General features: G+C 38.1%; 1 protein-coding gene across 1 annotated transcript in view; it reads right to left on the reverse strand.

Moving 5' to 3' along the window:
* The window catches only part of fat4 (FAT atypical cadherin 4), a 102,814-nt gene that overhangs the window by 83,997 nt on the left and 6,217 nt on the right, over positions 1-12,600 (reverse strand). The gene's annotated exons all lie outside the window — the stretch shown is intronic.

Here is a 12,600-nt window from a genome sequence, read left to right on the forward strand (position 1 = left end):
ATACATGCACATTCATTCATGACTTTACATACGACTATACTCACTCTACACACTACTATACTCACTCTACACACTACTATACACTATACTCACTCTACACACTACTATACTCACTCTACACACTACTATACCCACTCTACCTCACTCTACACACTACTATACTCACTCTACGTACTACTATACTCACTCTACCCACTACTATACTCACTCTACACACTACTATACTTACTCTACTCACTACTATACTCACTCTACACACTACTATACTCACTCTACACACTTCTATACTCTATACTCACTCTACACACTACTATACTCACTCTACACACTACTATATTTACTCTACACACGACTATACTCACTCTACACACTACTATACTCACTCTACCTCACTGAACACACTACTATACTCACTCTACGCAATACTATACTAACTCTACACACTACTATACTCACTCTACACACTACTATACTCACTCAACACACTACTATACTCACTCTACCTCACTCTACGCACTACTATACTCACTCTACACACTACTATACTCACTCTACGCACTACTATACTCACTCTACCCACTACTATACTCACTCTACACACTACTATACTCACTCTACTCACTACTATACTTACTCTACACACTACTATACTCACTCTACACACTACTATACTCACTCTACCTCACTTTACACACTACTATACTCACTCTACTCACTTCTATACTCACTCTACACACTACTATACTCACTCTACACACTACTATACTCACTCTACACACTACTATACTCACGCTACCTCACTCTACACAATACTATACTCACTCTATGCACTACTATACTCACTCTACACACTACTATACTCACGCTACCTCACTCTACACACTACTATACTCACTCTACCCACTACTATACTCACTCTACACACTACTATACTCACTCTACACACTACTGTTCTCAATCTACTCACTACTATACTCGCTCTACCTCACTCTACACACTACTATACGCACTCTACCTCACTCTTCACACTACTATACTAACTCTACACACTACTATACTCGCTCTAAACACTACTATACCCACCCTACACACTACTATACTTACTGTAAACACACTACTATACTCACTTTACCTCACTCTACTCACTACTATACTCACTCTACACACTACTATACTCACTCTACCTCACTCTACACACTACTATACTCACTCTACCTCACTCTACACACTACTGCCCTCATATCATCTAAATTATCAACATCATTAACAGCAGATTATTAAACAGTTAAAGTTTTAACAGAGACAAGAAAATGTGCTGGTGGGATATCTGGAAATAAGTGTGTGTGTGTGTGTGTGTGTGTGTGTGTGTGTGTGTGTGTGTGTGTGTGTGTGTGTGTGCGCGCGCTTAATTGAAAACAGTTGAAGGCTTTTGGGTAGCAATTCTACAGTTTCAACGTGACTCACGCGTGACTGCCATACCTGCTCTCTTTCAGTATTTGTCTCTCTCTCATTCTCTCTCTTTTTCTCTCGCTCATTCTCTGTATCTCTCACACTCTCCCTTCCTCTTGCTCATTCTCTTTTTCTCTCTCTGTCTTTCATTCTCTCTCTCTCACCATTTATCAATCTATCTTTTACTTGCTGTTTTTATTTTAAGGCAAAACAAAGAAGGAAACACACATCTGTATTTAATTATCCAATTGGATCTTGTGTCATTTTGTGTGTGTATGTGTGCGTGCGTGTGTGTGTGTGTGTGCACATGTGTGTGTGTGCATGTGTGTTTCAGCATCCTGTATTGTTTTGTCCAGAATGCTGAGGTAAATATAAATCTTTTTTAGTTTTCAATAAATACAATTATAAACAATTAAGTTTCTGCTATTATTATAGTTTGTAATAAACTATCTATAAATTCTACATGAAAAGTATATCTACACTCAACCACTCTATACCACCTGTATACTATACTGCATTGCGAGATCCTACTCTATGCTTCACAGTCCTACACTATACTACATTATACACTATCGTACACTATATTATACTATCCTATTCTATACTACACTGCATGGCAAAATACTACACTATTATACTACTCTATACTACATTACATTATTCTATAATACACAACAATACAGTATATGCTATACAATCAACCCTCGATAATTCGTGGTTCGGAACTCGTGGCTGGGAAAATTCGCGGGTTCTCATTTGAAACCTAACTAACAGCAAGTTGCGGATCTTGAAATTCGTGAGGACCGAATGTTCAGGAACGTAAAATTTTTAACTAGTTTTCTCGAACAAATTTCATTAAAAAATAATGTTAAACACATTATTGTATGAAAGTGACATAGATGAATTCACTAAGGTACCATAGTGGGTGCGCCCAAAATTCACGACGTTCTGGAGGACCACTTTATTATACTATCCTACACTATATTACACAGCACTGCACTATATTCTCTACTATATTACACAACATAAGACTACACAACACTATTTTATACTACATGACACTACGCAGCACTATACTACACCAGATGACACTACATGACACAGCACTACATTACATTACAATATAGAGCACTACATCACACAATTATATACTACACTACATTATACTTCACAGCACAATTATAGACAACATGACACTTCACAGCGGTATAATACACTAAAGAACAGTACAATAAATTAGACTGCACTACATGACAACACAATAGTGCACTACATGACACTATACCACACTACATGAGACTATACTTCAATAAACTACACTTAGTCTCTGACTTTCCTCCAGTAGCAGCTAATAAATATTTTACCACAGCACTTCTGAATTCCAAACTCTGACTGACCAGAACGAGTTTATTCATTTTTTATAAACTGACTGGAGTTCCGGCTGTAATCTAAATCGCATGTTCACATTATAATGAGCTGAGTAAAAAGAATATAGACATAAATATATATAATGTTGGCATGAGGTTTTTGCTGTGTAACTTCTCACAATGGCACGCTGCCAAGGAACTTTCTAGATCCGCCGTGTTTGTATGTGTGTGAGAGCGAGTGTGTGCCATTTTTATGTTGTAGCACACATGTTCGTTGTACTTAATAATTGGTCAACTCTTGACTTGTCACGTGCAATAATGAACAACGTTTCCCATCTGCCCGACCGTCTCCTCCTGCCAGTTGTACCGGATGCCAGCTGGAAATCGAACGTGACGCCGGTGTCAGGGCGTGTAATGATAACACAACAAAGCGGTGTTTGTTGCGTCCAGAGAAAAACTCCTGAACAATAAGGGAAGGCTAGTGCTTACGTCAATATGGGTACTAATACGTAGATATAACTGGCGGAATTTGCTAAAAGTTCTGCAGGTGGTGGCAGGCGATGAGTAAACATCTAGTAGGTCATATGGAGAAACCTTATGTTATACTCAATTGAATGTTATGAGCTTGATTTTTTTTTTTTAAACCAATATTTTTTTATTGTTTGCTACAACTATTTTCAAATTTGTTTTTCATACTAGCATTATTTTTTTTCTGAGTAATCAACCCGTCTGAAATGTGTGTGTCAGTGTGTATCCGGTTTCTCTCTCTCTCTGTTTCAGGGTTAAGGACTTCTCAATAGTTCGGTCACTTCATTGTGTGTGCATTGTGTTTAAGTGTGACGTTGATTTATGAGACACAACGTTTTCTACACATTATGTGTGTGTGTGTGTGTGTGTGTGTGTGTGTGTGTGTGTGTGTGTGTATATGTGAGAGACACACACAGACACACATGCACAAAGTCTTGAACAAGCACACACACACACACACACACACACACACACACACACACACACACACACACACACACACACACACTAGTGTCTGTGTGTGTGTCTCTGTGTGTGCTTGTAACCTATGCCTTTTCCCATAGTTCGCGTTTGTGTCTGTTATCTGTGTATGATATTCAGCTATGTGTGTGTGTGCGCATGCTTCTAACCTACACATTTTGTGTGTGTGTGTGTGTGTATATGTGTGTGTGTGTGTGTGTGTGTTGTAATCTATGTATGTTTTTGTTTAATGTTAAAAATTTGTGTGTTCATAATCTGTGTATGATACTCAGGTATGTGTGTGTGTGTGTGAGTGTGTGCATGTGTGTGTGTGTGCGCATGTTTATGTAGAATCTCTGTATGTTATTCTAGTGTGTGTGCGTGCTTCTAACCTACACATTATGTCCTTGAGTGTGTGTAATCTAGGTATGTTTTTATAAATGTGTTTGTGTGTGTGGTCTTTGTCATTTTTGTTCTATTTGACATTTTACACTTTTATGTATTGTCATATTGTCTCTTTCTTTCTCTTTAAACACTTTCAGACTCAGTGTCTCACTGCTCAGGGTGGGAAATTGTAAATCGTGTAGTTACCCCACAGAGCTGCACAGTGAGAGCTGGTCTCCAAACTATTAGTCAACATCAACTCCACAAGTAACAAGAAATGGCTAAAAAAAAAAAAACACATACGGGGACAAATTACATTGTTACACACACATTAATACTTTTCAAGATTTTAATACTCTAATCAACATAGGCATGGACAAATATAGATACTTTATGCAAATGTATGTTTATTATTAATGAAACCAAACTTACCATAGAGCAAGTAGGCAAAATATTCTTGTAAATGTTTTAACGTAATAACGGTGTTTTAAATGACGGAAATCAAACCAAAACCAAAAAAAAAAATTGAATTTTTCCACACAGGTGGTTTTAATTGCTGGACGTGGTGGATTTTGGTGCTTGATTTAAGACTTTTATATCTGAGTAAAGAAAGGACGTTGTGAAAAAATGTTTGTTGCATAAAGGTTTTAATTCTTTTATATGTGTTGTATGTGTATGTATTATATTTTATATGTTTATATGTATATTTTTTTCAATGGTCACAGAAATGCGCACTGCGTTAATCGACGTTAATGAAAATGTGTGTAGTTAATGTGAATTTTCGTTAACATGTTATTAAAACGTTCATTCTGACAGCCCTATATATATATATATAAAACTTCTAATGGGGGTAACACTGTCACACTGCACCACACTACCACCCTGTTGTTGATTATTTTCCTATAACAGCATGCCCTCAAGTGTTACACTTCATACTTATTATTCTTAGTTTTTACTAACATCAGTCTCAGTAACATCGGCTCTTCATCTCCGTGTAGTTAAATACATTTCCCAGTGAGTGTTAGTTTTCAGATTTGTGTGTGTGTGTGTGTTTGGAGTTCTATTTGAAAACACACAGCGATCGGATTTTTGCTGTGAAATCCAACCATGTCTTTAAGTTTGTTTTCCAAAAGAAAAAAAAAATCTGTGTGTGTGTGTTGGTCATATGGAGTTGATCTCGGCCTCACAGTTTGATCTTCTGACTGTCAACCGCCCTGTCTGACCCTTGCATTAGCCTGCATAACTGCCTGCCTCTGTGTGTGTGTGTGTGTGTGTGTGTGTGTGTGTGTGTGTGTGTGTGTGTGTGTGTGTGTGTGTGTGTGTGTGTGTGTGTGTGTGAGTGGTTAGTAAGATGCAACATCTAAAGTTCGAACTGCCACTCTCTCTCGTGCTCACACACACACACACACACACACACACACACACACACACACACACACACACACACACACACACACACACACTCAGTAACTCACTGACTGCAAAATCTGACATCACATGCAGAAAGATTAGAGTGGAAGAGACAAAAAAAGACAAAGGAATGTTAAAGATATGGGAATGTTGGAATGGTTTTGTGTTGCAAGATCATTACTCCACATAATATAATAAAATAATCATTGATTCGATATTCCTGTGCATCTTTTTTCCGAAATATCACAAAATCCAACGATCCAAAAAGGAATGTCGGATATTCAAAGTCCACGGTAAACAGCAACAGCTGGAGCTGCAACATGTTTACAAACTAGGAACAGCGAAACACTCCCTTGTGTGTGCGTATGTGTGTATTTTACTAGGAAGTATTTTCAAGCCATCTAAATTACCCTATATGGTCAAAAGTATTAGGACACCTGCCTTTCCCAGCCATATGTGCTTCTTTACCAACTGTTACCTCAAACTTGGAGTCTTTGGATGCCAACACTTGAACTAGGAGACCCGAACCTTTTCCCTGTCCCTTTGCACAAAGCCATATCTTCAAATCTTCATGAAGACATGATTTACATTCGTTGGAGTGGAAGATCTCCTGTGATAGAGTGCTATTGATTAAATTTGGGATAAATAGGAATGCTGACTGCACCCAGACTGATCTCGACAAAGTTCCACAAATTCTATTGAATATCTTCCCAAAAGTGTGGAGGTTATTCTCACAGCAAATAGGGAATCAGTGTGGAATGAGATGTTCAACGAGCACCCAATCTTTTTCTTAGCTCTCCACAAAACACCTAACCACAGTTAGCAGAATTCATGCGACCAATTAGAATTAAGAATTTGCCCAAAATTGAGAATTAGATGCCATAATTGCTCGAGTATAAGTTTACAGACTATTGCTGATGCCTCTCCTGGAGGCAACATTAGGTAGTAGCTAGCTGATAATTTATTTTAGAAAAACATGAAATAAAACATGCTGCCTGTTTTTACTTTCGAATCTCTTTTAACAATCTTTTATTTTGTTTTATTAAATTATTGTATGCAAGTCCATTTTTCGGATATCTGTACTTCATCAAAGCAATTCCATTTATATTTCGCTCCATTTGACAGTGTAATATCTTTTTTTTTATTCACCATGTCAATCCTCATTACAATGCAGCCAATACAAAACAGTGTAGTGGTTAGTTTGGTGAAAGCACATTCATAATCCTATATTTCTGGGGCGGGTGTGTGTGTGTGTGCGTGTGCGTGTGTGTGTGTGTGTGTGGAGTAAGGATTCTATCAGTGTACGGTAAATGCTTGAAAACTTCCTCCATATGAAAAGTTCTGATGTACAGGACAATGAAACTGTATCCGTTATTCAGTTCTCTTAAATCAATTCAATTCATTTGTATTTTTAGAGCACTTTTAACAATGGATATTGTCTCAAAGCAGTTTTACAGAGTTTAGTGCCTATAAGTTCCTTATAATTGTTAGTAAGTTTATGCCTAATGTGGCAACTCTGTGAGATGGCATGAGGAAGAAACCTTGAAAGTCAAAAGGAAACCCATCATGTCCATTCATTATAGTTCCATCATCGATGACAAGTGCAGTGCTTAAATCTAAAAATTTTCATATCCCTATTTTCAGTATTTATACTCAAGTCTATTCAACAGCATGAACTTTCAGTCAAGTACGATGATCAAAGGAGTTCTTTTAGTATTTCTGGGTTTATATTTGAGCAGGGGATTAGTACTGGATTTCAGATATTCATTAGAGTCCATCTTGGACTTAAATGACCACCGACAACACAGTATTTGAGTGAGATGGTGTTTAATTAATGCTAGCTGTAGCATTTATATTTGGTCCCACATTGGTACACACAATATTTCAACCAAATTATGTATATGACCGCCCGTATATGTGAAACCAAGTGGAACCAAACAGCTGACGCATTAAAAGTATCCATTTTTGTCTGATTCGGATTCAGCAAGGTGTGAAAGCACCCTTGGGTATACACTTGTGTTTAGTTTTACACACACACATATAACATTCTTCAACTTTAACCTTCATAGACCACCTACAGGGTTAGGTAAGTAGTTACATGCATGCACACACACTGATGCACACGTGTGTGTTCTGCTGAGGTTGCATAACGGATAGGGTTCTGTGTGTACACAAACTGATTTATTAGCTTACTTGCTAGTAACGATCACGCACGTATAGGCACACACACACACCCACTACAAGTTACATTCTCTCTCCTGACTCTCATAATACCTTAATGGCATTTCCTCCTGACTCCCAGACAGAGCCTATCGCTGAGTATCGAAAAGAGTTCAGTAAACGCACTTTATGCTAAGAATGCTGAAAACCGAACTAAAACGCTTCCAGGAGGAAAACAATGAAATTTTGTGGAGGGGGGGTTATGGCTCCAGACTTCTACAAACACATAGCGAAGGTCTGCATGGTCTAAACTGCCAAAGGAGGAAAAAAAAAGACAAAATTTCCTTTCAACACAAGCAACCACGTTGTTACGCAATTATAATATAACCAATTACACAGCATTTGCATCAAAACATTTGGTTTTTGCTAAGACCCAATCATACTAACAATGTTAGGACATAGAAACACAGCGTGTCCTGGAAAACAGAGCTGGGTTTGCTGGGGCGCTCTTGAGTTAATGTTTGAGTGTTTTGCTTTCAACCATGAGAACTATGTAGAAGTATTAAACATTCAAGCGTTAACATTATTAAGCTTAATGCCTCAGGACAACATTGTGACATGATGCTAAAACATGTTCCTTTTCAGCTTGTTTAATCTGAAAACAAGGTTTTCAGATTAAACAAGCATTAGTGAAGTAGAGCTTCTTTTTTTGCTCAGAAATGATGTCTACCCCACTGGACATGCTGCTATAACTGCTACTGTAGGAAGTGTGCATCGTTTCATTAATACAAAAATACAAGTCAAAATGTCACTTTCTTTACTAAGACGTGCTGCTAAAATTGTTAATTTCTTCATATTTTGACTGAAAGACATAGAAAGACATGATAAGTGGGAAGACATGATGATAAAACTGAATTTTAGTTTTTAAATTTATAACAATTTGACCAAAACATATTTAAAAAATCGTATAATTTTTTTTCTTTGAGATAAATCGCTAAAAATGTGTGAATTTCAACATTAAAAGCGGTAACTGTAGCACTTTTACCTCAGCACCATGTTGAAAGTGTTCATTTCATGTAGATTTATGTATTTGGGAAGCCTTAGATTTAAAGCTTGCCCTAAAACATAGCTTCTAATAGTTCCTCTATGAAGTGTTCATTGTTGCAGTGCTAAAATTATGAATTCCAACATTGGAAACATTATTACATCTAAATGTAATGCTAAATGTAAATGTAAAGCTCGATGCCTTAATTTTAGAACATTGCCAAAAGTGCTGATTGTTATGAAAAGTGCTTAACGTTTTACACTTGAATGCTGAAAGAACACTCAGGCTTTTACATGAATGTGATGCACAAGAAGCAAGCAGAGTTTTGCATAAAACCAATGCTAGTTTAGATTTGAACAATTCGACTATTACATGAGTTGGGAGGGGTATTTGGTAGATTTTTTTAACTTAAAAGCAATATTAGAAGTGTTAGCTTGGAGCATGTTTGCTTAGACATTGTGCTAGTAGTGGTCATAGGGTAAAGGTTTAGTCAAAATCCATGCAAGGTTTAACTGTAACACCTTTACTCAGAAATGCTAGTAACTGTTTATTTTTAGTTTCTGTGTGTGTGTGTGTGTGTGTGTGTGTGTGTGTGTGTGTGTGTGTGTGTGTGTGTGTGTGTGTGTGTGTGTGTGTGTTAACTGTGGAAAGGCATAAGAGTGGAACAATAGTGAGAAACTAGCGGAAAAAAAGTGCACACAAATGCAGCAAGTCTTTGTAGTTAAACAAACTCATAAGACACTTCTATCTTCTCCGGCCATCTGCTCTTCTCTCTCTCTCTCTCTCTCTCTCTCTCTCTCTCTCTCTCTCTCTCTCTCTCTCTCTCTCTCTCTCTCTCTCTCAACCTCAGTCCCTTGCTCAGTGTCTTATTCGATGTCTCTTGTTGGAATGTAGGAGCTCCCTAAACGTCCTAAACCCTGAACCTACGACCGCTCAGAGAGAAAGAGATACAGAGGGAAAGGTTCACTTTCAGGTCCAATCCCTAAATCTGTCACCAAATGAGGGACGAGAAGAAGGATAACAACATTAAATCAGAGATAGAGAGTGGGAGAAAGAGGGAGAGACAGACAGAGAGAGAAAGAGAATGCAGTATTAGATGAGGCAGATGGTACAGAGACTCATGTATCTATATACTGTACGCAAAGGCAAGGGGTAAGTGTGTGTGTGTGTGTGTGTGTGTGTGTGTGTGTGTGTGAGAGAGAGAGAGAGAGAGAGAGAGAGAGAGAGAGAGAGAGAGAGAGAGAGAAATAATAGATGGGCTATAGATGGGCTTTGGTTCATTGGTTCAAAATGTTAAAGTGTGTGTGTGTGTGTGTGTGTGTGTTTGAGGGGTGGGGGGGTGTAGTGAATGAAACACACACACACACGCACAATGATCACTCATGCATTATTGACTAAAGATGCCTGAATGAAGATGTTTTGGGGTGAAAAGAATTAAATAAAGATCCAGCTTTCTTCACTCACGATGACATCATCAAACGCGCGCCAGCTACACAGACCGAAACACAGCAATTTATAACATCATTATTTGGTCCAAACGACCTGTTTTTCTCTTTCCAGTTCTCTAACAACAGCGTACACAGAGACTTGGACCGTACATGTGTAAACAGCAGTCAACAGAGCAACGTTAATACGGTAAAGGAGTCTCCAGTGTCAGCATTTTCTTTTAGGCAATAGGCTTTTCACTATGGGAGACAGAAAAACATGAACACGCATTGATAACATATACCAGTCATATACCAGTAGTATATGCGTGGTAAAAATAAAGGATAATGTTTGGGTTACATCGCACCACACCACCCAGTCACTGACTATTTCCCTTGATGCACTTTATGTGGCGAGGATAAGTAGCTCTACGTTTTTTTTTGTAGCACCAGGGTTCTGGAGAAACGTTGTCTCATTTCACTGTGTACTGCGTCAGCTATATACGGTTAAAATGACAATAAAAGCTTCTTGACTTCTTCTTATTGAACAGTACGCCTCATTATGCTTTATTCCTGATGAAAGGAACATTTGCGTAAATAGTTCTAAAGGTTCAAATTCTCAAAGAACACTTCATATTTTTCATTACTCTGTTTTTTTTCTGAGACTCGTTGCATTTTTCATTTGTTTCCATGCAACAAACTAGGTCATGTAAACGCTATAAAGATTTCCTTTGACCAAACAAAACTATAAATGTACAGATGTTCCACTTTATTTTCATTAAAAAAGCCTCCGTTAGCATGAATAACAGATTTACACACTCTTGGCATCCGGACAGTTTGTTTCTCCAAACAGAAATAATACTTTGCAATGCCTCTTAACTTAACTAGTTGGAGATTTCTTTTTGACCTTGTGATCCAGTTCATCTCAGAGCAGTTCAATAGGAATTGGGTGGGGTGGCTAGGCAGGCCGTTCCATTAGTGCTAACACTTCAACCCACTGTTTGCTCTCCAAATAACATTTCCAAAGCTTGGACCTTCGCTTCTGTTCATTGTCTTGTAGTATGGAGAAGTGTTGGTATAAACCATGTATTGGTCCTAAGTCCAGACAGAATTGCATGGTGTTGAAGTATGGAATGGCAGCAATGTTGGTTCCAAAAACAACCCCAAACCTTTAAACATCCTCCTCCATGTTTAACTGTGGGCATCTGCTAACATCTTCTGTACTGTACACTAATATCAAGTCTGTCCACAGAACTTTCTTCCATTCATTTACTGTCCAAATTCTTTTGTCTTTTCTGTCTACATTAGACTCTGTTTCTAACCTTTTCAGACAATGTATACTTTGACATGTTGATATTTGCAATAGTATTATGAGAACTTTGTGACAATTTTCTTTTGAAATCTTCAGTTATTTCTGCATGTATTTATTTATGAGTTAAAGTGCTAAGACAGTACAGGACACTGTGTATTTTAGCCCACAAATTCTTCAAAAAGTTTAATACCAAAACGTTATTTTTTTCTTAAAGGAAATGTTGCAGAGCTTTACCGAGAAAGAGCAAAAGCAAAGGGAAGGGTTTTCTACATGCATATCATCAAGCCTGTAATAACCAAAAATCTTTGGTTTCAGCTGAAATTTTCTTCATCTCATATATAGAATCACATTTGGTTTTCATTTGAGGAATAGCTCAGCCTTAGCCACCCAACAAGTGCGACTAAAGTTTCCCTCAACCACTCTCTCTTTGTCTCTCTGTCTTTCTCTCCTGTTGCACAGGGTTTTCGCTCTATCCCGAGGGGACAATTTAGCAGGAGCACAAGAGAACGCATCACAGCATAGTAGTACAACATGGTTTCAGCTTCAAATGTTTTCCTTTTCAGTCACTCTCCTTTTCTCAAGAGAGAAAAAAAATTCTATTCAGCAAGACTTAAAGGGTCATCTGAATTTAACGGTCATTTATTGCCCTCTGAGCCAGAGCCGGTGGCACAATAGCGGGACCACCCGGCTTTCAATCTCTACCAAAAAACTCGGATCCAGCGTAATTACCCCTTGCTCGGTTGGAGACAGGTATCAAAATGAGACTGAAACACTCGCTGCTTGCTGCTTTTGCCATCTTTCATGCGGTCCCAACCAAACACCTACCCCCACTTACACCCTCTTTTCCCCTATTCTGGGCTCAAACAAAACTAAAAACAGAATGTATAGTTCCCTACCATCCAACTCCCCCAGTTTTGGACATGATGAATACAACTAATCAATTCTAAGGATAATCAGTAAAGTTGTCTGAGGTCTTGATTTGTGGAATTCACAGCAGCTGGTTTGGGCAGGAACTCGACAAAACACAGGATACACACACACTTCCCTCTCTAAGACAAAAAC

Source organism: Silurus aristotelis, assembly GCF_946808225.1.
Source record: "Silurus aristotelis genome assembly, chromosome: 17".
NCBI classification, from domain to species: domain Eukaryota; kingdom Metazoa; phylum Chordata; class Actinopteri; order Siluriformes; family Siluridae; genus Silurus; species Silurus aristotelis.